The sequence below is a fragment of the Talpa europaea genome (assembly GCF_964194135.1).
Source record: "Talpa europaea genome assembly, chromosome: 15".
NCBI classification, from domain to species: Eukaryota; Metazoa; Chordata; class Mammalia; order Eulipotyphla; family Talpidae; genus Talpa; species Talpa europaea.
This window is the reverse complement of record NC_140083.1, coordinates 55,438,409-55,466,245: the sequence shown is the minus strand read 5'-3', so window position 1 is coordinate 55,466,245 and position 27,837 is coordinate 55,438,409. Positions and strand designations below refer to the sequence as shown.

The 27,837-nt window shown below is 41.1% G+C and overlaps 1 pseudogene across 1 annotated transcript in view; it reads right to left on the bottom strand.

Moving 5' to 3' along the window:
* The window catches only part of LOC311185381 (sulfotransferase 6B1-like), a 31,337-nt pseudogene extending 4,461 nt beyond the window's left edge, over positions 1–26,876 (bottom strand). Inside the window, exons 1-6 of the transcript in view lie at positions 26,862–26,876; positions 17,226–17,358; positions 14,477–14,666; positions 7,459–7,581; positions 1,146–1,239; positions 801–993 (exon numbers count right to left, since the gene is read on the bottom strand). The product of the transcript in view is annotated as a sulfotransferase 6B1-like (transcript). The remainder of the gene's footprint in view (positions 1–800; positions 994–1,145; positions 1,240–7,458; positions 7,582–14,476; positions 14,667–17,225; positions 17,359–26,861) is intronic.
* Between the last annotated feature and the right edge of the window lie 961 nt (positions 26,877–27,837).

The window sequence follows — 27,837 nt, the reverse complement described above, 5'->3', positions numbered from 1 at the left end:
ACAGAGTGGGGAACACAACAGCCAGACTGACAAAATACACTGCTGAGGGGAATAGCGGGCAAGACAGGAGAGGTCTGCAGTGCCATGTGGGACCCTCGCTGGCCAGCCGGGATCGAACCGGTGCTGCAGAGGCTGTGGACAGCGTCACAGCACTGCGCTCAACCACCTGCACCACCAGGGGAGACCCCATATTTCCTTCTTTTTGTGTTTCCATGTGAAGGAGCATAGCTAGCAGTCTCTGCTTCTCTCCCCTTTCTTGACTTGTTTCTACAGGGTCAGCTATTTAACTGGTGACTTTAGGAAATGCACTGTCCACCTGCATCCACATCTTTCTCTCTCCTGAAGGAAATAGGTGTCATTATGCTCCCCACCGTGCTTCAGGGGGCCCACCAAGAGGGGCGACAAGACTGCATTTGACTGGCTGAGACAAAGCACACGTATTGTTTGTGTGTATGTGTGTGTGTGGGTGTATGTGTGTGTGATTCATAATTCAGGGTAAGTTGTCAGCAAACACACTAGGCTGTAGACCTGAGACACATTCTCAAAAAACTTGATCGCTTCCATCTGTGTGACACCTGGCTCTAAGGACCCGACTCTCAACTGGTTCCTAAGGGGACTTGGAAATCTCAATGTCTGTAGAAAATGCAATTCAAGAATTTCATTTAATAAACTTTCACTGAGGGATGACAATGGACAATCTATTGTGCAAGATATGAGGTGGAGGGAGGTGGGATGAGAGATTATAAACAGGAAAACTGAACCATTTCCAAATATGTGCCTCTTGAAATATCAGACACCACCTCTCTTGCATTTCCTAAAGACCAGCTTCCTGTCAGAGGTGAGGTCACAGATGGTGTGCTTTGGGTCAACTGTTTTCTTTTACTGCATTATTTTTCATTTCACTGAATGATGTTCTCCAAGCAATCTTATTTATTTCATTGTCACTCAAATTTATACCAAGGAAAGCAGTTTTTTTATGCTTTTAGAGATATCCTGAGCAATAAGCAAATTTTTAAAAAAGTATAAGTCTTATCAAAATATCAAATTCATGCCCTGAATCCTGAAAACAAAATTCACTGATGGGTGTCCTATTTTAACTTAATTTGACTTCCATCTTGATTATTGAAATATTAGGAAAGATTTACTTTTTTCATTTCTTCATAGAATAGAATTAGCATGTTTTTATCATTTGTGTGTTCTTCCCAACTTAAAACATGATCAAACCAGGATCATACACAACTTAAAGAAAAATGAATTTTTGTGTTAACATCAAACTTGATGGCTTTGTGTCCCTGGGTTATTTGCACTTGAGTAAAACAACCAACTAGGTAAGGCACAGACAGATTGGTCTCTGGAGGAAAAGAGCTTTCCCTGCAGGAGCTCAATTTCACCACTCTTCCAGATATACAGATATATACTAGATATACAGATACAATATTGTGAAATGAAGCTAGATGGCTATATCTTTCAATAAAACTGTAGTGTTTCTTCTCATTTCTCGGAATTTTTTTGCATCATCAGGAGAATTGACAGCAGAGATACAAATTTTCCCAGTCGCTGTGTTCTGTAACTACTTTGGAACTTGCTAGGAATAGAAAAACATGAAGGATTTTTTTGTGTCCTTTGGGTAAAGTGACATACTTTCCATGATTATACATTCTCAGCATAAAAGTTTATAACATCCTGGGCCTCCTTTGGTGGAGCAGGCGGTTGAGTGCAGTGCTGTGAAGCTGTCCACAGCCTCTGCAGCGCCAGTTCGATTCCAGCCGGCCAGCGAGGGTCCCACATGGTGCTGCAGACCTCTCCTGTCTTGCCCGTTGCTCCCCTCAGCAGTGTATTTTGTCAGTCTGCCTGTTCTGTTCCCCACTGTGTCTCTGGTGAATCCTCTCACCCTCCCGTGCATCTGGCCTGTACCCTGGTTCTTGTATAAATAAATAAATCTTTAAAAAAAGTGTTTATATCATCCTTAAAAAAATATTCACTTATTTTAGGGACGCAGATGTCGTGGATGTTATCTCTTTATTACTCTGTTAGACTGACAGCCTTAAAAAATCTTCAGAGTTTAGAAGTAAAATAATTATCACACAGAATAACCTCTGTAGCAGTGATGATGAAAAACCAAATATGAGCAATCTTGTCACCACAGAAATTTGACTACCTTAACAATCTAAAGCATACGATTTACTTAATTTAAAATACTAAGTATACTGCTTCCCTTGCGCCCTCATCATGCAACAATTTAATTCGTCCTAAAGCCCTGATCATAAAGAGCTACTGGATGAGCACTTTCCTGCAGATCTGCTGACTATTGCTTCATTTAATAAACATTGATCAAGCCATTAGTGTCTGCCAGACCTCATGCTACATACATTTTGAACATTAAAGCTTTGACTAAAGTATAATTAAGTCCAAACTAAGTGCCATTTTTCAAGACTTTAGCTCTGAGGAAATAAGGAAAATAACCATAATGCATTTCTAAAACAAGACTTTCTGGGACTATAGTGGTGTCATTAGTCAGTCCAATTTTCCACTTCATGGACCCAGAGGGCTGGGTAAGAAAAAATAAGAAGGATTAGTACTCAGAAAAGCTGCCGGATACAGTTTTTAGTCATCAGCAATATCATCACTATTTCAGTGACTTACCTAACACTTATTCTTAGAATTACCCCAAGTTACCATTTCTCTGATAAGGTGTTTATTTTCTTGGAATGGCCAACTTCTTTCCAGGCACTAATATATGGATGGAAGAAGACTGATTATCTCTCATGCAAATTTAAGAAGTTAGCTACCCCATTCTACGATCACAGTCTCAGCACATCAGACCACCTCCCCCAGAAGCTACTATCCAGACCTCATGAATGATATCACTGCCTCGAGTTCCAGGCCTTGCTGAGCCCAGAATATGGAAGGGGAGTCCAGACTTCTCTGGCTCGCAGGCTGGGCAAGGACAAAGATCTAGTGTCAGTGTCTTAAGAGGAGAGGGGTGTAGTTGACCTTGCGCATTATGTTTTTTCAGTGGGAAATGTATTCCAAACCACCCAAAATAGATTTAGGAATAAACTTTCAGATCACAGACTCATCATAACTTGAGGGCCAAATAGTCACTTATTGAAAACTTAATTTATACTGTGTTTCAAAGTATTTAAGCAGTCAGAAGAATCTTAAAATATTGGCTGCCTGAGTTTTTCTTAGGAATTAAGAAATTACATTTTTGGTTAATTTTTTCCATCACAATCCTCATTGTCTAGGTCATTAGAAGACCAAACATTTTAAAGAAAATATAGCTCCCCAAAGAGAGGTGTACAGTCTTTCTTTTATGGGAAACACTTTTCTTCACATCCTGCACTTAATTATAAACTTATTTTACCTCCTCCTGGCTTTAACATCCATGGAGATGCACCCTGAATGCAGGGACATTCCCCTGAAATGTCCCTGAATAGAAGGTGGCTCTTTCTCCTGCCTTTGAGTTGCAGGATTCAGCAATTTCATTGCTTCCAAACAACTTTCAGAAGACTTTCCTCCTATAGAACTCAAACCCCTTGAAGACTGATGTCCTTTGAATATTCCACTCTTCCCCTCCTTGTCTAGGTCATAAATTGATGTGGCCTCCCCCCTTAAAGTAATGGAAGAGATGTGTCCTCTCAGATCTTGCCACCAACTGGCTTGACTTTAATGGACAGTTTTTCCAACACCCCCCACACACTGACCATTTCCATACCTCTCTCTCTTTATTTTCTTTCCCTTGTTAATCCCCACAAAGATTTCTCAGTAATATCTTCAACTTCCTTGCCCTCTTAGTTCAATCACCTGAAAAATCACCGAGGATTAAATATATACATTTCATCTTCTTTTCTCAATGCTGGCTATTGAGATGTATTGAAAAAAATGTATATAGTTCTATGTGCACCCGCTGAAAATTCTGTCTCCAGCCTGAAGGGCCCCAAGGCTGCCTGCAAACCTATTTGTCCCGTATCCACACATTCTTCTAAGCTTCATATCAGCTACTTTAAACCGCCCACACTTTCTGCGAACCCTCTGCTCCACTTTCAGATCCTTCCTTTTTAGTTTTAGCAGGCACTTTGCTGATATGGTAATTGTGCAGAAAACAAAACCTACTGTGATGAAGTAGCTTAGGAAGTATAGAGTTCTAACATAAAACAACAGAAGTGGTGATAGAAAAAAGAGGTATAATATTAATACATATAGATGATTTCATTGAGCTATAACCTGTCAGGATATTGCCAGAACACAATTTGTCATTATTGTTTAACTTAAAAACCTATAACATATTTGTAAATGCAAAGATAAATTATATGATTAGATAAATGTGTAGCTATCTACATCTTTATGGCTCTGTCTTGTCATGTACTGTGTATTTATGTCTATGGTTTGGTGATGGGTACAGGATCTCATGATGCCTCATTTGGAAGATAATCTCTCTAAAGAAATATTCACGTGTAACATTTCCAACATAATGTGAAACTATTAAAAGTTTTCATCAGTGTGTCTTTAAAAAAAAACAAACACCTATGTCTGGGGCCTCCCTGGTGCTGCAGCAGGTTGAGCGCAGCGCTGTGAAGTCATCTGCAGCCTCTGTAGCTCAGGTTCGATTCCTGGCAAGCCCAGGAGATTCCCACATGGTGCAGCAGACCTCTCCTGTTGCACCCGCTGCTCCCCTCAGCAGTGCTTTCGGTCTGTCTGCCTGTTCTGCTCCCCACTCTGTCTCTGGTGAATCCTCTCACCCTCCCGTACCTCTGGCCTGTACCCCAGCTATTGTAGAAATAAAAAATAAATCTTAAAAAAAAAACAAACCCACGTCTGATGGAATAAGTAATTTTCTACAGCAAAGCTTCACCATGACTTAATTTGAACCTCAATAATGCTACAAAGCAGTTAAGTTTTATTAGTCCCATTTGATACCAGGACTCTTGGCCTAAAAATGGTTAAGCCACTTGTGCAAAGTCACCCAGGTAATAAAACCATACACAGGACTTGATCCAAGTTCTGCTTCCATAGTTTGTTATTTTTTTTTAAAGATTTATTTATTTATATAAGAACCGGGGTACAAGCCAGATGCACGGGAGGGTGAGAGGATTCACCAGAGACAGCGTGAGGAACAGAACAGACAGACTAACAAAATACACTGCTGAGGGGAGCAGTGGGTGCAACAGGAGAGGTGTGCCGCGCCATGTGGGATTCTCGCCAGCCGGCCGGGATCAAACCCACGGTGCAGAGACTGTGACAGCTTCACAGAGCAGCGCTCAACCACCTGCGCCACCAGGGAGGCCCCATAGTTTGTTATTTTTGCAAGAGAAAATGACCCTTCCCTCAAAAGGTATTGAAGAACATTTCTGAGATAGTCATATACATATCACACATACATACCCCCACACACACACACCCAGCTAATAAACAGTTAAAAGTGACGTCACTGCCCCCCACCCGAGTCAGTAATTTTCAGTTATTCAGAGACAATTCCTGTTGTTCATTGGGTTTGCCTGCAATGGATTACCTGACTGTAGAATATTTAAAAGTCAAATCCCTCTATAACTACAAATCCCTCTGGAACTGCAAAGGTGTAAAAGAATCTTAGAAAATTTTTCCTAACTACAATCCACCCTTCCTGGATATTTGGCTACAACCCTGATAACATGCTGGCACAAAGGTAGATGCTATGTGACAGCTCCTCCGCTCCTCCATCTGGACCAGACGGCCTTTCTGTGGCCTCACTCACAGACAAAGCATCTCCAGAATGGTAGTAGTAACAGGTCTGCTGTCCCTGACCTCATCGGACCACACCCAGAGGGTGCATTGTGTTCTAGGTACTGCAAAATCCTGGCCCTGTGAGAGCTGATGCAGAGTGAGGGCTGGTGAACCACAATGTGAAGCCATGGGGGATGAACACAGCTTTTCTTGTCTTGAGAAAAAGCAGACTCCAGATCTGTTTATGAAAAATAACTTATATGTAAACTCTGCTTATTCCTGAAATGGCTTTGAGGCAGAGGGAGGCATGCTATCTTCAAATATTTAGAAGGTTCTCATGTGGAAAAGGAAATAATGACCAGGAGGCAGATTTTTTTTTCTGGATGAGCGAAGGCAGAGTGATGAGAACAAAGGAATTTAAAACCTGGCTCTGCTCCCTGCTGGATAGGCATCTGCGGACAGGTTATTTTTCCTCCAGCGGTCTGCACTTTCCTCACCTGTAAAATGAGGATAATAACATCTACCTTCTGTGTTGTAATGAGGATGATATGAGCACTTAGCTAAGTGTCTATCACATGGCAAGACTTATTTTTTAACTTTAGCAGTACCAAGAAGGAATGTGTTGCTTTGGGACAAGAGTGTGGTGTGTGAGCAGGGTGTGAACTTACTCTCAAGGTTAAAAAGATCAAGTTTAGCTTTTACAATTCCTGGGGATGTTGTAAAGGTGATTCAAACATCATGTGGGTGTGTTAGCCCAATGACCTTTCATGTACTTGTCATTCCTGAAATTTTATGATTCCAACAATGGGTGCCATTAAATAAGAAGGAAAACAGGGGTAGAAATGGTGTGAGCAGAGCATATTCTTCCACAGCCAAAGTATTAAACTCTGTTGCTGTTGAGTTCCCAATGTCCTCCTGTTAAGGTTACACTTGCTGTGGCCTCTCTGAAATTAACAAGGAAAAGCTCAACAACTGCAAGTAAAATGGTGAACCAGACATCGGAAAGATCTACTGAAAGCCTAGCAAGAGGTCAGATTCTCTGAGTACACACCATTTCTGAACCGTGTCTCTTCTAAATTCTGTATTGTCTTGGTATCTTCTTTTGTTTAATAAAATGCTTGGGAATTCAGAATCTTTTTCTTTTTAAAAAATGCTTCCAATACCACTGGGTCACAGAAAAAGGAATAAATTCAAAGGTCATGCACAGTGGCAGGACTAAGGTGGGCTGTGTAACACAGAAAATGATGTATCCTTGTGATATCTTCAGGATATCACTTGTAAAACCAAGTGTCGAGATGACTTGTTCTTTCATATTTGCTTTATTTGGGGAATCTGGTGTGTATATATGTTGTTTATACATACACACACAGCAACACAAATATACATACATATATATTTATATATGTATGAATAAATGTTTCGGACTATCCATGTAGGTTTCAGCTATCTCTTGCTGTATTCTAATCCCTGTGCATAATTATTTCACTATAAAGACTGATGGTATATTTTTTAAAAAGATTGATCAAACTGTTGTGAAAGAGTGAAAACCACCTCAAGAAGTAATCGCTAATTTGCGTAACCCATAAGTGACATGATTGAAAAGCAAAGTAAGAAAGACATTGTTTAGAAGTAAATGTCTAAACTATTCAAGTGTATTTCTGGAAGTCAGTAGAAAGGCTCCATTTAAACTTCTGCTTTCACTTTGAACAGAAAATTTCACTGCATATTATAAATAAAAATCATTGTTATATTTACCATCTCCTCTGAGGAACAGCTCTAAAAATGCAGCCCATGTTTCAATGCTGGGAAGATGAAGGTTCTCTCTGTAGTAGTGGAATAGAGAAACAGCAGTATCTTCTGGATTCCTAATGATGTAATCTGTTAAAAAATATATTTATTTTTGGATGGAAATAGTCCCAGTGCAAACTAATTTCTAAAAAAAAAAAACATTGCAGCTAAACATTCCTGGGCAAGTCACAATATTTTGGGCAACTTTAGCTGATTATAAAACATAGACTTAGTTTAGTTTTATGGAAATTTAGTGTGCATTAGACTCATCAGGAATTGTATTAAAATACAGATTTTGATTCAGAAGGTCCAGCACAAGGCCTGGCACCCCTGATTTCTAACACTCCCAGGTAGGGAAACACCCTGACTTCTTCAATTTACCTGCTAAATTTGGCCCTATCTTTTCAGGGCAGGCATGAGAAAACCCTATGTTTGTATAGGAAGAATGATATTTTGGAGTTCCTTTTTCTACAATTCAATCTCCAAAAGAGTAGGGTATCTGAAATACCCTCCCCATTTATATAAACACTGCAACCGTAACTTAATTCAATTCACTAAACATTTTCTTAGTACCAACTAGATACCAGGCAGCAAGCACTGTTCCAAGGAATATAATGGTGAGCGAGACAGAAGTGGCTGCAGCCCTCTCAAAACTTGCAGTCCTCAGAGAGAGAGTAGTAGGACACACTCCAGGCAAAGCCCATTCTGAGGGTTGTGGTGAGGAAGTAAAGCGTGGAGAAGGAACATACTAAGAAGTCTCTAGAAACCAGTGTGAGATGCTGGGTGTGACAGGACAATCTTCAGTCACCGTCCACAGTGCACGAGCAACAGATACTTTTTATTTTTTATTTTATTTATTTTTAAAGATTAATTTATTCATGCATACAAGAACCAGGGCACAGGCCAGATGCGCGGGAGAGTGAGAGGATTCACCGGAGACAGAGCGGGGAACAGAACAAGCAGACTGACTGAAATACACTGCTGAAGGGAGTTGTGGGCGAGACAGGAGAGGTCTGCCTTGCCATGTGGGTTGCTCCGAGGCCGGCAGGGATCGAACTGGCACTGAAGAGGCTGCGGACAGCTTCCCAGCTCTGCGCTCAACCACCTGTGCCGCCAAGGGAGGTCCAACAGATGCTTTTTAACTGGCAGTCGTGGTGGGTGCCTTTTATGGGGGGTGTGTGTGTGTGCGTGTGTGTGTGTGTGTAACCTCTCACTCCCCCATGCCTCTGGTCTGTACCCCAGTTCTTGTATGCATAAATAAATAAATCTGAAAAAAAATTTTTTTACATGAACTTAGATTTAGGACTATAGGTTTAAAGTAAAACTTATAAGTAATCACCTAAAATATTTGGTATATTCTCCTATTTAGACAAGGATCATTAGACTAGGTTAAAACAAACAGCATTTTAATTTAACAAATATAAGCACAGAAAATTTGAAAATAAAAAGATTGAGAAACACATAGTATGAAAACATTGTCAAGAAAACTGAACTACATTTACTTAACATCAGCCTAAGTGTAACTATAGATTTTAAGTGTAGATTTTAAAGCCTAAGGATAACTAGACATATAGTAGAGCATTTCATTATTTAAAAAGAAAGGTGGATTCCCACGGGTCCTTTTTAATAACTCTTTCTGTACAGTGTTCGTGGTCCTTGTGGGGTCAGTGCACGTGCCTGACCATTAACTTGCTAACCTGTAATGAAAGCGCCTGCCGCTTCGCACTGCCAAGGCCTTCCCTGTGCAGCCAGCCATCTTGAAGAAACACCCCGCCAGCCTCGCAACTAGATCAAGAGTCAGGCCCTCCCAGCCTTGAGGCTCACCTTTTCTAGATAACTCACCTTTTGCCCAACAACTTGTTTTTCCCCTCCTGGGCTTTAAATCACACGCTTACGTTTTGTTTTATTTTGTTTTATATATTTTTTACATAATTTTTCATTTTTGCACAATGTGTGCATTTTCATCTTGGTTATAGTCCCCATACAATTCCCACCCCTCCATTTTGACTCTAATCCCTCCACCCCTCCCCCCACACTGTGTCTCTGGTTTATAGATGCTTGTTGATTTTTACTTTATTATAATTAGCCTTTTTCCTGGTCCCTTATTTAGGTTTTCTAAATTCCTGCTATGAGTGAGACCATCCGGTATTTTTCTTTTTCTTTCTGGCTTTTTTCGCTGAGCATGATCCCTTCCCGCTCCATCCATGTTGCTGCAAATTGCACTAGTTTATCTTTTTTGATTGCTGCGCACTCTCATGTTTTAAATCCACCACTAAAGACTGAACCTGGGAAAGCCTGGGCATTCACACTGTACCCCAAGAAATAGGAACCTAAGTCCCTGCACCCACCTCACTGTGTGATCCCAGGCTTTGGCAGTGCAAAGTGGCCTTGGCAGTGCAAAGCAGCAGGCACTTTCATTACAGGTTAGCAAGGGCGGGGTTCCCTTCATACCTGTTAAGCATTAAATCTCATTGTAAGGTCAGGAGGACATGGAGCAGGTTCTCTATGATCCGAGCAGACGAGGTAAGGAGGAGAGAGTCCTGGAGCCCTCGGTGGTTTCTCAGGCTTTTAGTGGGATTTACCACGTACTCGGCAGGCAGGGGTGCTGGGGGACTGGGAGGCTGGCAGGCCTGCCAGCCCCCAGCAAGTCTTCACTCTTCCTGGGCTCTCGTGTTCTTTGTTTCTCTGCTCTCCTCTCTAGTGGTTCTGCCGGTATCTCTGTGACGCCGCCCTTATAAGCTCAGGCTCTCAGCTCAGGAGCACCCACTTACGCATGCCACACCCCACTCCAGGTGCCCGCCATCAGGCATGCATTCAGGACCACAAGGATCCATCATCAATCCTAATGGCAAGAGGGCAGAAAAGTCTGATATTATTTACTTACCCTACACTCATTTTCTCTACGTCCCTTGGTGCTGACATGCATCTTGCTATCATATCAATCCACGCAGCCAGGACCCTGGTTCCGAAGTGGCTCAGCTCCTGCTAGGTGGGAGCCCAGGCATTGCAGCCGATAACGTGACTATCGATAGGGCGAGGCTGACCCCAAACGCTCTCCCTCTCTGAGATGTGTGAAGGCCACAGTGCAAGCAATGAAGAGCCAGCTTTATGCCCCCAACACCTCCATTATCTTCTCTCCACCTGTAGTGTAAGGAAAAATGTCAGGCTTTTCTGCCCTCCCGCCATCAGGATAGATGATGGATCCTTGAGGTCCTGAATGCATGCCTGATGGCGGACACCTGGAGTAGGGTGTGGGCATAGGTAGATGGGATTCACCTGGGCTGAGACTGTGCTTTTAAGGGCGGTGTCACGGTAATGCCAGCAGAAGCCAAGAACGAACGGAAGCAGGAGAGCAGAGAAGCAGAGGGAACACGAGAGAAGGCTGGAGAGTCCAGAGTGAAGACTTGCTGGGGGCTGGGAGGCCTGCCAGCCTCCCGCCCCTCCAGCACCCCTGCCTGCCATATACCTGGTAAATCTAAATAAAAGCTTGCAAAAGCCACTGAGGACTCTGACTTCTCCTTTACCCAGTCTGCTGGATCAGAAAACCAGCACTGTGTCCTTCCTGTCCTGCCCCTATATCACCCCAACAAGTTACGAGTACCCCAAACCTCAGGCATCTCTCTCACTGCTTCCAGCTAGCTTCCTGAGCTGGCTCTGAGCGCCAAGAGTCAAAGAGCATTTAAAAACCCACTGCCTTTACAATCAGGGATAAAATGGCAAAATGTGCGCAGTCATCCAGCTGGAGATTTTCTGTTTTGTAGAAAAAAAGAGGTTTTTCAGGACCTTTAGTGACACCTCCCCCTCCCAAAGTTCCATGTCAATATTACCTGGTGGGAAGACAATTCAAACCATCAATTTGTATTTTGCCCATAAAAGTTAAAAGAGGGTGTGTAGGGTAAAGAAAATGTCAGGCTTTTCTGCCCTCCCGCCATCAGGATAGATGATGGATCCTTGCGGTCCTGAATGCATGCCTGATGGCGGGCACCTGGAATAGGGTGTGAGCATCGGTAGATGGGATTCACCTGGGCTGAGACTGGGCTTTTAAGGGCGGCGTCACGGGGACGACAGCAGAAGCCAAGAGAGAAACCAAGAAGCAGAGAAGCGGAGAGAACGCCAGAGAATCCAGAAAGAGTAAAGACTTGCTGGGGGCTGGGAGGCCTGCCAGCCTACCAGCCCCCCAGTGCCCCTGCCTCCCATGTACCTGGTAATCCCGAAAAAAGACCTGCAAAACCACTGAGGACTCTGACTCCTCCTTTACCCGGTCTACTGGATCAGAAAACCTGCACTGTGTCCATTCCTGCCTCTACAGGGTATTCTAAAAGAAATGATAAGAAGTACTAAGGAATGGGTGCGCTATAGGAAGGGAAGGTGGAATAATATGGGGGGGAGGGGATTAAATACTAACTAAATATCAAGAAGTAAACTTTTTTTTTTAAGATTTTTTTATTTATATAAGCACTGGGTATAGTCAGAAGCACGGGAGGGTGAGAGAATTCACCAGAGCCAGAGCGGGGAACAGAACAGGCAGACTGACGAAATACACTGCTGAGGGGAGCAGTGGGCGTGGCAGGAGAGGTCTGTGTGCCATGTGGGACGCTCGCCCGGTGGCCAGGGATCAAACCGGTGCTGCAGAAGCTGTGGGCAGCTTCGCAGCCCAGCGCTCAACCGCTGCACTACCAGGGGAGGCCCAGTAAACTTTTTTTTTTAAGATTTATTCACCTATGCATACAAGAATTGGGGTACAGGCCAGAGATGTGGGGGGTGAGAGGATCCACCAGTGACAGAGTGGGGAACAGAACAGGCAGACTGACTGAAATACACTGCTGAGGGGAGCAGCGGGCTAGACAGGAGACGTCTGCTGCGCCATGTGGTCTCTCCCTGACCAGCAGGGATCGAACCTCAGCGGCAGAGGCTGGGTATTGCTCCAACTTCTTGTGCCACCAGGGGGGCCAAGAAAGAAACTTTTTGAATACAAAATTTCCTGAGAGTTTGGAAACATTAAAAAAGGAGTGGAAAGCATCAGGAAGAAAATAGGAGACCAAGGGTAGGGAAAGATGAGAGCAGGAACTGCTGTGTGATGGGGTCCTGCCCACAGGTGAGGAGGCTCCAGGCCCGCCTCCTGGTGCTCAGGTCTCCGCCATTAACAACAGCAGACAGTACTAGTTGGCGGAGACCAGGGTTCATCAGGGATCACTCGGAAGGCCTGTTCCTTGAGTGTGGTGGTTTTAAGAAGCACCCTAATATTTCTGAGCTTCAGTTTCCTTACGAAACAAAAAGAACCTACTCTTGTCACTGTTACAATGTTTGCAAAAACCGGACTCTCCACAACTGTTAGTTATCAGGGGGACTGCACAGCCCTGAGCAAGAGTTACTGAGTATGCAGACTCCTCTCCTCCCCAAGTCCTCTCTAAAGAATGGTTACCGTGCTAGAGATGGTCTATCTACACGACAATCCCTGGCAGAGTGAAGTTGCCTGTGCTGGCAGATGTGGCAAGGTTAAGGTAGAGCTATGTGACAGTTTGCCTTTGTTGATTGTCATCACTTATTTGCACAGAAGAGAAGTTGGCGTGTGTGGTGACACTGTGCTCACAGTCACAATCAAGATGATGTGATGGACATTGAACAGGGAGGTGATATTTGTTTTCATTTGATTACTGGGAACTAGTATACTTTGCTTTTTGAATATATTTTATCTCATCAAAACTGAATTTTAATCAGAATACTAACTGATATTTCTTAAAACCTGGTTTCTGCTCTTTTACAAACAAATAATGATTACTAGAGGGGAGCAGGAGAGTAAAAGGGGTCAAAGGAAACTGGTGTTCTGGAGTGAACATCAAGGTGTATATCCAGATGTGGATTTAAAAGGCTGTACAGGACCTCCCCGAGTGGCACAGTGGTTGAGCGCTGGGCTGCTAAGCTGTCCGCGACCTCTGCAGCGCTGGTTCGATCCCTGGCTGCCGGCAAGGGTCCCACATGGCGCACAGACCTCTCCTGCCGCCCGCTGCTCCCCTCAGCAGTGTACTTTGGTTCTTCTGCCTGCTCTGCTCCTCGCTCTGGCTCTGGTGAATTCTCTCACCCTCCCGCGCTTCTGACTGTACCCAGTGCTTGCATAAATAAATAAATAAATCTTTAAAAAAAAAAAGGCTGTACATTTGAAACCTAAATTATGTTGTAAACCAATATTGCTTCAATAAATGCTTTTTAAAAAGTTATCACAGTTAAGGTTAAAAAAATCACAGTTAAAATTAAAATTATAAAAATACTCTCAGACATTTATGAAGAAAATCAAATTTAATTCTAATACAATCCCATAGAAAATCAGTTGGTATGTTGATATATTTACATTTAGCCTTTTTAATGCATTGATAGGCATATTTTAATTAAATTGTGATTATTCAGGATTTAAAACCTGGTTTCTGCTGAATCTTATTCCACAAGTCTTTCTCTGTGAGAACATAAGTTCGGTAAGAAAGAAATGAAAATAGAAAACACTCTTCTAAATTGCAATTTAGTTTTATAATAATATGCATATTTTAGAAAAGACATTAAGGTAACCATTCTTTAGCATTATATATTACAGTTTATTTTTTATTCCTATAATCCCTTGCAAAATGATAGATAAAATAATTAACATAAAGTTATTAAAGCAGTTTTTCTTTCCTACACATCAATGTTTAAAGTGAAAAGTCAAAAACCAGACTCAGAATATAAAAAGACACTGTCTAATATAATTATGGTTGACACACCAATATAATAGCCATGTTTTTTATTACTGGAGGATTATTAAAATAATTTTTATATCCTCAATACTATAGTAACAACTATACATGCATTATTTTATTTAATCTTTGCTATACTTATCTATGAAGTAGATATTTCTGTTCTTCTATGGCATAAAGTAAGCTCAGAGAGAGTCAGCAATTTTCTAAGGTATCACAGGCCCAGAGCACCAGAACAAGAAGGGAAGCTCAGATGTGTGCACTTACCTGGTATTGTTTTTGTTTAATATTCATTGGTAGTATGTCATAGCTCAAATGTGTTGGAATAACTCTTCTCTTAACCATGCATTTTTAGCTCATCAAATTTAGAGAGGCCTCCCAATTCAACAGGAGATATTAGAGTGATTCTAGTATCAGGAATGTTCTCAAAGACTTCTGCAATCCAGTGAGTACCTTCACCCCAAAATAAAATGAAATGCATTTTTAAATTAAATGATACTCTTGATGAAAAATGATATAGAAAAATATGAAGTTATAAAAGAAATGAATGCCTCGCTTATTGTCAGTATTTACTACTACCTCTGGATGCTCATGGAAATTTATTGAAACATTTGAGATGTTAATTCATTTTACAGAAAGAGTCACATTTTAAATAGCATGAAGATATACTTGCTGCTTAAGACTGGGAAATATGGGGCCTCCCTGGTGGTGCAGGTGGTTGAGTGCCGCGCTGTGAAGCTGTCCGCAGCCTCTGCAATGCCGGTTCGATCCCCGCTGGCCTTGGTGCAACCCACATGGCGAACAGACCTCTCCTGTCTCACCCACTGCTCCCCTCAGCAGTGTATTTCGTCAGTCTGCCTGTGCTGTTCCCCGCTCTGTCTCTGGTGAATCCTCTCACTTCCTGCGCATCTGGTCTGTATCCCGGTTCTTGTATAAATAAAATAAATCTTTAAAAAAAAAAAGACTGGGAAGTGTTCTGAGAAATGCATCCTTAGTCCATGTTGTGCCAATATCATAGTGTAATTATGCCCACCGGATGGTCCCACCTTATTCAAATTCTCTGGCCCCTTCTATTAGGACCACCATTCATCTACATGGCATGTACCAAGGTGGGACCATATATGAGAAATTAACAGGCTGTTTCCTCAGCTTAAAATCCTCTCCTCTGCTACCACTCAACTTGGGTTTTTTTTTTTGTTCCATTGTGCAGACACACAGTTCTTTCTATACAGGATTCCTACTAGTCCTGTAGCGCATGCATTTTGCTCTTTTATAAACTGTTTTCTGAACCTTCACTCTCTTGACCAAATTGTTCATCCCTTTCTTTTCCTCCCAAGTGCACCCAGCACCCACCTTTAGAACACCTCCCAGAATATAGTTGCCCTTCTCACATTCATGTCCACCTGCCATATTCCACCTGAAGATGGACACAGAATCTTATTTCTATCTGTGTGTAGATTTAGAGCAACTGTTCAAACAAAGCATTTGAACAATGAACAAATGCTGTATCCCAGCATCACAGAGATGCAACCCTGGCACCGGGGAGCCTGGGAGGAATACCATTTTTGTTTATGTCTAGCAAATGTGGATACACCTCAGTGCTGTCGAGGATGGTCAATGCAGCAGAGAAGCAGGAGTGTGGGTGGGCAGGATGTTTGCTTGTTTGAAAGCAATGCCCCTAAATAGTTTAAATCAGGTCAAATTCCATTTATCTCATAGCAATTTCAATAACACACAATATTAATAAAATTACAGTTAAATAGGGTTAGTAGTGCTCTCATTTGCCTTGTGTATTAAGTTTAAGACCGTTTTAGCTTCTAATGGTAGTCAGTTGTAAATATTTATAATATTCATATAAATATGGCTCATAGAGTATGATATTTGCATTTCTGGAACAAAACATATTGATTTATTCTGTAGCAGATTCTCCTTAGCTATGATTTTACTTCCCATGATTTCAGTTACCTGTGTGGAAATATTATGTACAGTAAGATATTTTGAGAGAGACCACATTCACATAACCTTTATTACAGAATGTTATGATTTATAACATTTATAATTATTGTTGCTAATCTCTTACAGTGCCTAATTTATAAATTAAACTTCATCATAGGTCTGTACATATAGGAAAAAACAGTATAAAAGATTCTGTACTACAGTTTTAGGCATCCACTGGGGTCTGGTATTCCCTGCAGAAAAGGAAGGGACTACTTATTTATAGAGTTTATTATAGAGCAATCATTTTCCATGTGCAGCAACATTTTCCAATAAAAGAGATACAGGTATGGTTTATATTTATTCTCTAAAAGCACACTGGAATATCTGGCTCTTTGTGAACTCTGTGTTGCTTATGAGAAGGACCTCTTGGACCTGACTTCCAATTAGATAAACAAGAGGTTTACTCTGCACTCCCCACATTCTCCACTAGAAGGAAAATTAGCTCTTAGTTGCTGAACCCATGCCAATAGGGACATGCCCATCTGCACACTCCACTGTTCTAGAAACAGCAAGAGGCACTTGGGTATTCTAGATCCTGGCCACTTCTCAAAAGCAAAAATAATCTATCATTAATTTTGAATGGCTTCAGAATGACATTATTCATAATAATGGTCCCTTCATGAGAATAGATATGTACTGGGAATAAATTCTGAAGAATAAGGTATAAACTTGAACAGTAAAAATGTGTATGGTTTTCATTAACCCAGAAGAAAAAAATTATTTATAAGTCAATCATTAATATGAACTGAACAAACACTATTACTGGGCCTGGTACAATGTTCAAAGAGAACTTTATAATGCTATAGATATTTTGCTTATTATAGATCATGAATAAAAGAGTCCAGTAAGGTTCTAATTTCTCCAATTGAGTTTTCTCAAATTAAATCTTTTGGCTCTCTGATGTCAAGCTTTTTCATTAAAATAAGCATTTAGAATATTTTAATTTCCCGTGGAAAAATTCTGAAAGAGCATCGTTATTTTTTTCTACATTAAAGAAATTGAAATAAACTTTACCAGATTTTGGGTAGGAAACTAGGAACACGTCATCTTCTCTTGCATTGAAGGAATCTAGGGAATTTAGAAGTTCTTCTGAAGACATAGTAGAAAAGAGGATCCCCTTGAATTTATGAAGAAGTCTTGACTGGTTCTAGGATGACATCTTTCATTAAGTCAATCAAAAAGTGTTAAATAAATATTAACTTTACACAAGACACAAAGCAAGTATAGTCCTTGATGTTAACCCTAGCTCAGTGCCAATATCATCTTAGAGTAACTGAACTGGCATTCCAACTAAAGAACATATATATATACCTTTTGCAATTCTTTCCAAGAGTAATTTTTAAACCATAATTAAGCCAAAGTCTACTTGTGAAAATTCTCTGAATTTTACTGCTAACATATCTTACAAAATATTTCCTCAAATTTGATATTCAAAATGATTTGCATACAAAGCTATGAAGCTCTCACAATTATGTTATTATGTTAAGGAACTGAAGTTAATCACATCCTTTGACGTACATGAGGAAAGACTTTTAGTGACCGTAACAGATTATATCACCATGGAAATTATTGGAAGAAATGTTACTATTTAATACACTGTAGAGGAAGTAGTTAGACTTGCATTTCAGGAAGGTCAAAGGAATGGAATAAGAAAACATGAATGTTTATAGGAGTTAGCAGATAAAACTCTGACTAATGATAAACCTTACAGGAAATATTTTAGAGACGATAACGTGGTAATCAGGAAATCCAAAGCAGAAAAAAGATATCTTAAGCTTTGATGTACACAGGAAGTTTTTAACTGAACTAGATAAAATCTCATCTGAGTTGTTCTTAGCTTTTGTCACTTAATTGTTATATACTAGAATCAGTTAGATATGCCAATGAAGTGTCCAGTTTCAACTACAGTTCATTCAGGAAAATGATGCATATTATACTTGAACATTATAAAAGTAGAGCCCTATAGTGGAAGGAATAATTAACAATAAAAATATACACGACAGGGTAGAAATGAGATTTAGAGTGATTTGTCACAAAGAAAATTCAAACAAATAAATTTACAAATAATGAGTATGTAAATTGATCATAGTTGCTGGACTGTGAGATCAAAACATGACAGTAAATTGATACATTGCATTTCTTTACTGTAACAATTCCAATTAAAATTGAAAAACAATATTTATACAATAATATCAAAAAATCAAATTCCTCAAAATAAATCTAATAAAAGATGTGAAAGGCACTGAAAACTACCAAGTATTACTAAAACTAGCTAATTATGACCTAAGTAAATGAAGACTGTACCATCCATATCCAAGGAACAGATGATTCAACATTGTTAAAAGTCAAATTTTTCCTTATTGATCTATAATGTCAATTCTGTTTATTCAAAATCCCAACTGCAGTGTGTGTGTATGTATGTGTGTGTGTGTGCGTGTGCATGTACACATTGGCAAGCACTTTCATGGAAATGCAAAATCCAAGAATAGAAAAGAAAATCTTAAAGAACAAAGTTCTGAGATTTAGATCATTGGATTTCAAGATTTATCATATAATAGTGTTAATTAAGACAATATGGCCCAAACCCAATACTTTATCTGTAGACCAATGGAACAGAATAAAGAGTACAAAACAAGTTTCACATAGAAATGTCCATTTGATTCATGACACAAGCATAATTCGGCAAGAAAAAAATTATCTTTGATGAATGGTGCTCATTCAGATGGTTCCATATCAAGGGGAAAACCCAGAATCTTCTCTTGCCATAAACAAGGAAAAATTTGACATGGATCATAGAATTAATTTGAAGAAGAAAAAGAAAAGCTTCTAGAAGAAAACAGGAGACTACCTTCATAAATTTGGGGAAGACAAAGATTTCTTAAACAGTATACACAAAAGCACTAGTCTTTAAAGAAAAAATATATAACTGGACTTCATTAAATGAAGAGCCTCTGTTGATTAAAATTAACATTATAAGGAAGAGTCACTTATAGAATTTTGGCATAAGGGGCTCTGCACATCTACTCCCCAATGATACAACCATGAATGATAACTTACTTTCATAATTAAAGAAATAGGGCCTCCCCAGTGGAGCAGTGGGTTAAGCGCAGTGCTGTGAAGCTGTGCACAGCCTCTGCAGAGCCAGTTCGATTCCTGGCCAGGCAGGGAGATACCTACATGGCAAGGCAGAACTCTCCTGTCTTGCCGGTTGCTCCCCTCAGCAGTGTTTTCGGTCCTTCTGCCTGTTCTGCTCCCCACTCTGTCTCTGGTGAACTCTCTCACCCTCCTGCACCTCTGGCCTGTACCCCAGTGCTTGTATAAACAAATAAATCTTTAAAAAAATTTAAAAATTAAATTAAAGAAATAAGTAAACACCAAAATCTCTAGAAAAGGTCTAAAAGCAGACAGCAAATAAATATTCAAGAAAATCCACTGAATCTTCAAGAGAACGGCAAGTCTGTTACACTTGAGCTACAACCTGCTCCCTACTTCCCTGCCCCACTACCTACTAAGCATTGACACTCCACTGTAGGGTCATGTGGCCAACAAAATGGGACTTTCTCTCCCTTAGACTCCCAGGTAATAAAATAAAAAAAGAATAAATTCCAAGAAATACCTTCCTGGTACCTCCCTAGGAGGAACAAGTGAACAGTAGTTCTGATCTTCTCCAGCTCTGCTTTGCAGAGGCTAAATTCCTGGTGACTACAGCCAACAAAGAGATTTAGGATTTCCATCTTCTACCCAGTTCTTACCCTGACCCCTAAGTTACCTACTAAGGCTCTACTCATGCTGTGTCAGGCTGAAAACACTGGGGTCCTCATCACCCTTGGCCCAGCTTGCTCATAAACCAGAGGTTCCATATCAGGAGAGTCAAGCCAAAAAGATCAGCAGTGTCCACCCCTCACCAAAGCCCTGCATAGGGAAGGAGGAGGGAGAGGGAGCAGAGGGAGGGAGGAAGAAGCACAGGGGACTGTGGTGATAGTGCACGGGTTCACTGGTGAAGGAAATTCTATGGGGACTACACCGGAGGTGGAGGGGGGCTGGGGAAGCAAGCATTGTTTTAAAATGAAAATTGATGAAAAAATATATATAAAAAATTAAAAAATTAAACAAACAAACAAAGCCCTGCATAAAAACCCAGGTGTCATTCCAATGGGAATGAGCTGCTGTCCCTACCCAGCTCCAGAGCATTAGCTTGGAGAATTTTGCCCAGAGAAAGCTGGACTTAAGAACAAAGCACCTTCAACTTGTTTATATGTATATATATTTTTTAAAGATTTATTTATTTATTTATACAAGCACTGGGTACAGTCAGAAGTGCGGGAGGGTGAGAGAATTCACCAGAGCCAGAGCGGGGAGCAGAGCAGGCAGAAGGACCGAAGTACACTGCTGAGGGGAGCAGCGGGTGGCAGGAGAGGTCTGCGCACCATGTGGGACCCTCGCCTGGTGGCCGGGGAATTGAACTGGCACTGCAGAGGCTGCAGGCAGCTTCACAACCCAGCGCTTAACCGCTGCGCCACCAGGGGAGGCTCTTCAACTTGTTTATTTAGAAAAGAATGCATAAGCATTTAAGGCCAAAGATACTCTATAAAATGATGGAGACTTTGGTGGTAAGCTATTACAAGGAAGCTAGTAGTTCCATGAGAGCAATAAAATAAACTGTAGGCTACCTTATTTACCAGAGGGAACCAGGAAAAGAAACAGCTAAAGAGATCTCCTGGGGTCAGAACAAAATAAGAAGATTGCTTCCAAAGACTACCTTGCAAGGTATTCCAAATTGAATTAGATCTGAGAGTGGCTAAGTTTATATCCCAGGGCATTATTGCAAACAATAGAGCCATCAGCCAGCAGTTATTGGGGTCTAATAGCTGGATGTGTTATCAACAGAGGCAAAAAGCTTAAGAGAAAGATCAAGAAAAAATAGTCAGAGAAAGCCCTACAAAGACCACAGTCATCCAAGGTGACTGTACATGGCTAGTGATTCATCTCTGCAGGATGACATCAGAAGTTTCACAGTGTGAAGAGTATAGAGTTTATTAAAACAGTCAAGCCAAGAGGCAAACAAGCCAACAACAGCAACAAGAAGCCTCAGGGAAGGAGCAGAAATCAGTACCCAGAGTTGTTACGATATATTTTCTAAAGTATGAAGATTTCAAAAACAAAAAAGGAGACATGCAAAGAAATAGTAGTGTGAGATTCACATGGGGGTGAGATTCATATGCCAGTGATAGGGCGCAGGTGTCAGATGGAAGAGAAACTTACTTTAAGACACCAATTGTAAATATGCTCATGAAACTAAAGTTTAGTCAAGTTCTAAATCATGCTTAAAGAAGTAAAAGAAGGTATGATGACAATGTCTCATCATGCAAAGAAAAAAAAATTGTTTAAAAGCACCTAATGGAAATGCTGGAGTTGAACCATAACTGAAATAGAAACATCACTAAAGAGTTAAACGATAGAAATGGGGAAAAGTTAGGTCTTTCACGATTGTACATGGCACTGTAACAAGGTGGTCCCCAGGAAAAGGGGAGGTTCCATGTTCCCTGCACCACCCAAAGGAGGATGGAGCTAAGCGGGGAGGACAAGTAGCTGGAGAGGAGACTGGAGAAGGAAGGAAGCAGGATGGGGAGCCAGAAGGAGACCTGGAGGAGGCACGTGGAGCAGAGAGACATGTGAATAGGCTGTGCTTGTTTCTTGGTCCTGGACTGGCTGAAACAGATGTGGGTGAGAGACCCTTGGGGAGGTTAACAACGGCAGCATTGATCTTGATTTTGATTTTGCTCTTTTCCTCCCAGACCTGTCTGGCTGTTTCTGTCCCTTTCCTATGGGTCCCCACTGGAAGGTGCTTTAGACTTGGGGCAGGCTTTTGGGCAGGCTGTCTGAGCATTTACCCACAAGGGGATGGGTAACTTCAGAGCTTGATATGAAAACTCTCTTTTTCCCCTTTTCTGTATTGCACACTAACGGTATTAACATTTCTTTCCATCGAAGGTCTAAAGCACTAGAGTATGTTTTGTCTTGATGCAGTGGATGGTAGAACCGATTTAGAGATGTTAGGTTTGGGGGTTTTGGGGTGCCCCTCTCCCTGTCCTGTAACAATGCTAGCTGCTGGGTCTTGTGGGTGACCTTCAGCAGGTTGAGGAAGTTTCTTCTATTCCTAGTGTGTTGAGTGTATTTTTATTTTTTATTTTATTTTAATCCATTTATTTGTATTTGCATTTTCATTTTGCCTTATTTGTTTATTATTTTCTTTCGTCACTCCTCCCCCATTTAAGACTAAGTGGAGATGTGGTACCTCTTTATCTAAAAGTACATCAGTGTGCGCTTTCTCTTGTATTAACCAGAGCAGACTTAACACAATCAAGAAATTAAGCATCAATATAATATTTTTTGAGTGTATTTTTATCATGAAGGGTGTTGGATTTTGTTAGTTGCATTTCTACAACTATTAAGATCATGTGATTATTGTCCCTAACAATGCTCCAGTCATACTTCACTGAGTGACGTTTCAGTTAATGTTAAACCAAATATGTGCCAGTGGTCCCAATAGGCTGGAGCATATAGTCTAAGTGTGTGCTTGGCTCTAGCATCTGGTTTGTACATGTCTATGATCACACAATTACGAAATTGCCTAATGATACATTTCTCTCGTTAAGCAGTGTACTACATTAGTACATTAACATACATTAATCAATTCTGATTGTTAAACCAAACTTTCATTCTTAGGATAAATCCCCCAAATATGGTCACAGTGTAATCCTTTATCTACCTGGTCCCTGAAGGCATGTGAAGTCGAAAGCCTGTTGGGAATGACTTCTCGAGACAGTCTTTCAAAATTATTTGCTTATCCTGGGATAGAAGGAGAGACGGGTGCTTGCTTACTCTTCTTACTATTGCTTACTTACTACTATCCTTACTATTCCCTAAGAATAGTAGGTAAGGGTGACCTCATTCCTCTCCTCTGACTCTGACACATCCACAACCTCCATCCCATTCTCCTGATTGACCATTGTTGAATATTCTGCAGCAATATGTGAAAGAAGAAATGATCTGGACCTTTTCTCCCCTAGATGTCTTGAGAAGTACTTGTCATTATTCATGTACTAAGATCCATATCAGATGTCTAATCCTAATGGTAGCCCTTCCATAAGGGCTGCAGATTACTTTTGAAGATTACTTTTACTTACGGGCCTCCTCTGGTGGCGCAGAGATTGAGCACTGGACTGCAAAGCTGCCCACAGCCTCTGCAACGCCGGTTCGATCCCCGGCCGCCAGCGAGGGTCCCACATGGCACGCAGACCTCTCCTGCTGCGCCCGCTGCTCCCCTCAGCAGTGTATTTCGTCAGTCTGCCTGTTCTGTTCCCCGCTCTGGCTCTGCTGGATTTTCTCACCCTCCAGTGCTTCTGACTGTACCCAGTGCTTGTATAAATAAATAAATAAATCTTAAAAAAATTACTTTTACTTTATAGTTAAGTAAACTGAGACAATTTAATGGAAGCCAGGCTGTGGCTATGCTTTAGAATACTGCATTAAAATTTCTTAACAACTGATGATATAAAGCATGGCCTCATCCTTTCCCTAGGTATTGACCTCTTTCATGGCTCTGACTTACTTTTAGGTTAGATTCAGAGATACACACAATATTTTTATTCCAGCTGAACATGCCATGAAGTAGTATTTTAGCTTTCATTTAAAAAAAGGGGGGGTGGCCTCCTTGGTGGCACAAGGGGTTAAGCACAGCACTATGAAGCTATCTGCAGCTTCTGCAGCATGAATTTGATCCCCCGGGGGCCAGGGAGCTACGTACATGGTGCAGCAGACAGACCTCTTCCTGTCTCACCCGCTGCTCCCCTCAGCAGTGTATTTCAGCCAGTCAGCCTGTTCTACTCCTCACTTTGTCTCTGGTGAATACTCTCACCACCTGCACCTCTGACCTGTGTCCCAGTTCTTGTGTGCACAAATAAATAATCTTAAAAAAAAAAAAAGAATGGGCAGAATGGAAAGGAGTGGGACGCGATGAAATTGGAGAGCCTATGTTAGCATTTCCCAAGCTTTTCTGGCAGAAGAGATGGCCACTGTGCACATCAGCTGGACCTGAGCCAATGAAATTTGGAAACACTGATGGTGTCCTAGCATTCTAGAGGGCTGCTTAGGATCAGTCTGTGCCTGAGGACTGCAAACTGACTAAGGGAGTTAAAACAGCCCTGCTGGCTCCAGACATAAAGAGGCAGTTCATCCATGGTGAGGAATGGATCATCTTCAGAGTTTTGGTAAGTGGGTTCTAAGAACAACCCCCAGGAACATGACAGTGATTACCTGTTATTAATGCTGTGCAGTTTCCTTTTGATAATGACCACAGAGGTCTTGTCCATTTATCATGGACAGGGTAGGTGGATTTTGAGGAAAATCCAGATGATAAAAATATTGTCATTCTGATGGTTTGTTATTTTTTCCTCTGGAATTATGGGACCAGATTTTCTCTATGAACTTAGGTTTGGATTTCAGCTTTATCTTTTGGTGGTAGTTTGGTTCAGATCCCCAGCTCTTTATGTTTTGGGACTAGGAAGGATTTTGGGAGCCTAACTATAGAAAGATTCCAATTATTTAGCAAAATCTGCAAGCCCAATTCATATTTTGAAAGTTAAAATAGGAATATCTATTTTTAATATTACAATGCAGCCTCAAGGTTTAAAATAATATGTTTGAAAGATAAGCAACTTTTCTTTCTAAACAAAATAATGTGTGTTTATCAAAGAAATTAATAAATACTGAAAAAGTAAAGCAGAAAATTATTTTATCATTTTATCACCCCAAGGTAACATAAGTTGATGTATACCTTCTAAACAATTTTCCTGTGGATATTTGTAATATATGTGTGTTTACAACAATGGTACAATTCTGTTTTGTAACCTGTTTGACAAACCATAAATATAAATCACTATAAATAAAGAAATATAGTATAACCTCTAGTGCAGACTTAGTATGCTATTGCATATATAGCTAATCAATTCTCACTCTAGAATTTTTAGGTTCTTTCTAATTTTTAGTCAGCATAAATGATTAAACGTGTGTGTGTGTGTGTATAAATGATTCTTTGGAAAAAATGGGTAAAGTATCTAAATAGCCATTTCTTCAAAGATATACAAATGAACAATAAGCACATGAAAAGTTGCTCAATATTGTTAGTCACCAATGATATCAAGACCTTAATGAAAGATCACTTCATACCACAGGGATATTATAATAAACAAGACAGAAAATATTAGTAACTTGTGGAAAATTGGAACCCTCACACTATTAGTGACAATGTAAAATGGTACAATTGCTGTGGAAAACATTCTGTCAGTTCCTTAAAAGGGTAAATACAGGATTATCATATAATATAGAAAGTCCACACCCAATTTCCTATCCAAGAGAAATGAAAATATCTGCCCAGAAAAAATTGTAAACAGTGTTTATAGCCGCATTATTCATAACAGCCAAAAAAGAGGGAACCATCCAAATGTCTATCAAGGTAACAGATTCTAGGACTTAAGATATGGGCTTCTTTTGGGGCCATTATTCCATCTACCACACCATAAAATGGAATATTATTTGGCAATAAAAAAGAATGGAATACTCTTACGTGTGTCAACATGGATAACAATAGGAAATATTACACTAAGGGAAAGATACTGTAACAAAAGATACATATTCTATAATTCCACTAAATAAAGTGTCTAGAACATGGAAATATAGAGAGACAGAAGTAGGTTGGAGTGACCCACAGCTGGAGGAATTGGAAGGAAATGAGAACTGCTAATGAGCCTGAGTTTCTTTTTTTTTTTTTTTTAAGATTTATTTATTTATTTACACAAGCACTGGGCACAGTCAGAAGCACGGGAGGGAAAGAGAACTCACCAGAGCCAGAGCGGGGAGCAGAACAGGCAGACTGACAAAGTACACTGCTGAGGGGAGCAGCGGGCTTGGCAGGAGAGGTCTGTGCTCCATGTGGGACCCTTGCTGGTGGCTGGGGATTGAACCAGTGCTGCAGAGGCTGCAGGCAGCTTCGCAGCCCAGTGCTCAACCGCTGCACCACAGGGGAGGCCCTGGGCCTGAGTTTCTTTACTAAGGTGATAAAAATGCTCTTACATGATTGTGATGATGCTCACACAATTCTGTGAATATACCAGAAACCACTGAATTGGGCTCTTTAAATGGATGAATTGTGTTGTGATTCTATATAAAATTAAAAAAAAAAAAGACTAACGCTATCTATCCACCCAAATCTCTCACTAGTAAATATAAGAATGTACTCATATCATTGCCAACATATGATAATGTCCTACTTTCCTGGTAGGAGTATAAACAAGCTATAATCATGCTGGGAGTGTGTTTGGCAGTTTTCTATTTTCCTGCTAACAAGCCACCATAAAATGTAGTGACAGGCCACAGTTGTTCTCTTGCACAGTCTGGGTGGTCAGTGCTTAGCCCGGCAATCCTGCCGCAGGCATCCCATGCACTTGCTGTCCCTAGGTAGGAAAAGCTGGGTTTTCCGGAAGACCTGATTGGTTTTGACATTGGAGGTGGCTTGCTTAGTTACTGGCAGTGGATTCTGTTACTGGCAGTGGATTCTGGGAGTTTAGCTGGAGCTTCTATCAGAGTGCTTACACTGGTCATGCCCATCTGGGCTTTTTACATGTGGCTCCCAAGAGCCCAAAGTGAAACTGTGGTAGGAAACTTTTACAAAGTTGAAGCCAGTTGCACAAGGAATTGTCAAAGCCTGCTCGGTGTTCTTTTCTTCCAGTGCAGCCAACCCTTCCCTTACCCCACAAACTTTTGCAGGCTTGTTTTTGAAGCATCAGGAGGATCTCACCAGCAGAAACTGGTGGGAGCAAGTTCTAACAGGTTACCCAGTTCTCTATTCTAGGGAGCACGGGCAAACCCAGCAGTAACTTTATAATACCAAAACCTCCACATTCACCCAAGAGCACATGCTAAGCCCACAGGACAAAGCACATGGACCCATGAGGAGGCGTCAACACCCCACATGCTGTGGTGATGAAAACTCCACCCTTCCCTCTCCCTGACCAGCTGGTCCTTTCCACACAGGCTTTAAAGCCGCATGCCTGGTAATGGACAGGATGGCAGATTTGGGCTATGACTTCCCGATTTTGCTAAACCAATCCAGCAAAATAAAAGCTGCTCCTTACCTGAAAATCATGTGTCAGTTCCATGGGCAGCAGGCCCACCTCAAGTCCAGTGACAAATGCAGACCCCCACACTTGAGTCACAGTCTCCCAGTTATGCAGTTCAGTGTGGGTGGAACCCCCAGGCGTGCATCCTGGGAAGTGTCAGCTCTTTTCCTTCTCCTCCATCCACCAAAGATCCACTTCTCTCTGTCAGAAAAAATATCACCACCTGGTCCAGAGCTCCACGTACCACTCAGTCATCATCAGACCCAGTATGAATTCGGTGATGTCTTTATCTACCTCAGCTCCAGAGCTGAGTGGGGCTCCAGTGGTCAGTCTCTCTGTGGAAGTTCCTTAAAGGCAATTCCCAGAGCACAGGATGGTCTCCATAGGAAGACCTGTGACTTCAAGTTATCTTCCCACACACCAGTGGAGAGTGGTGAGAGAAGCATAAG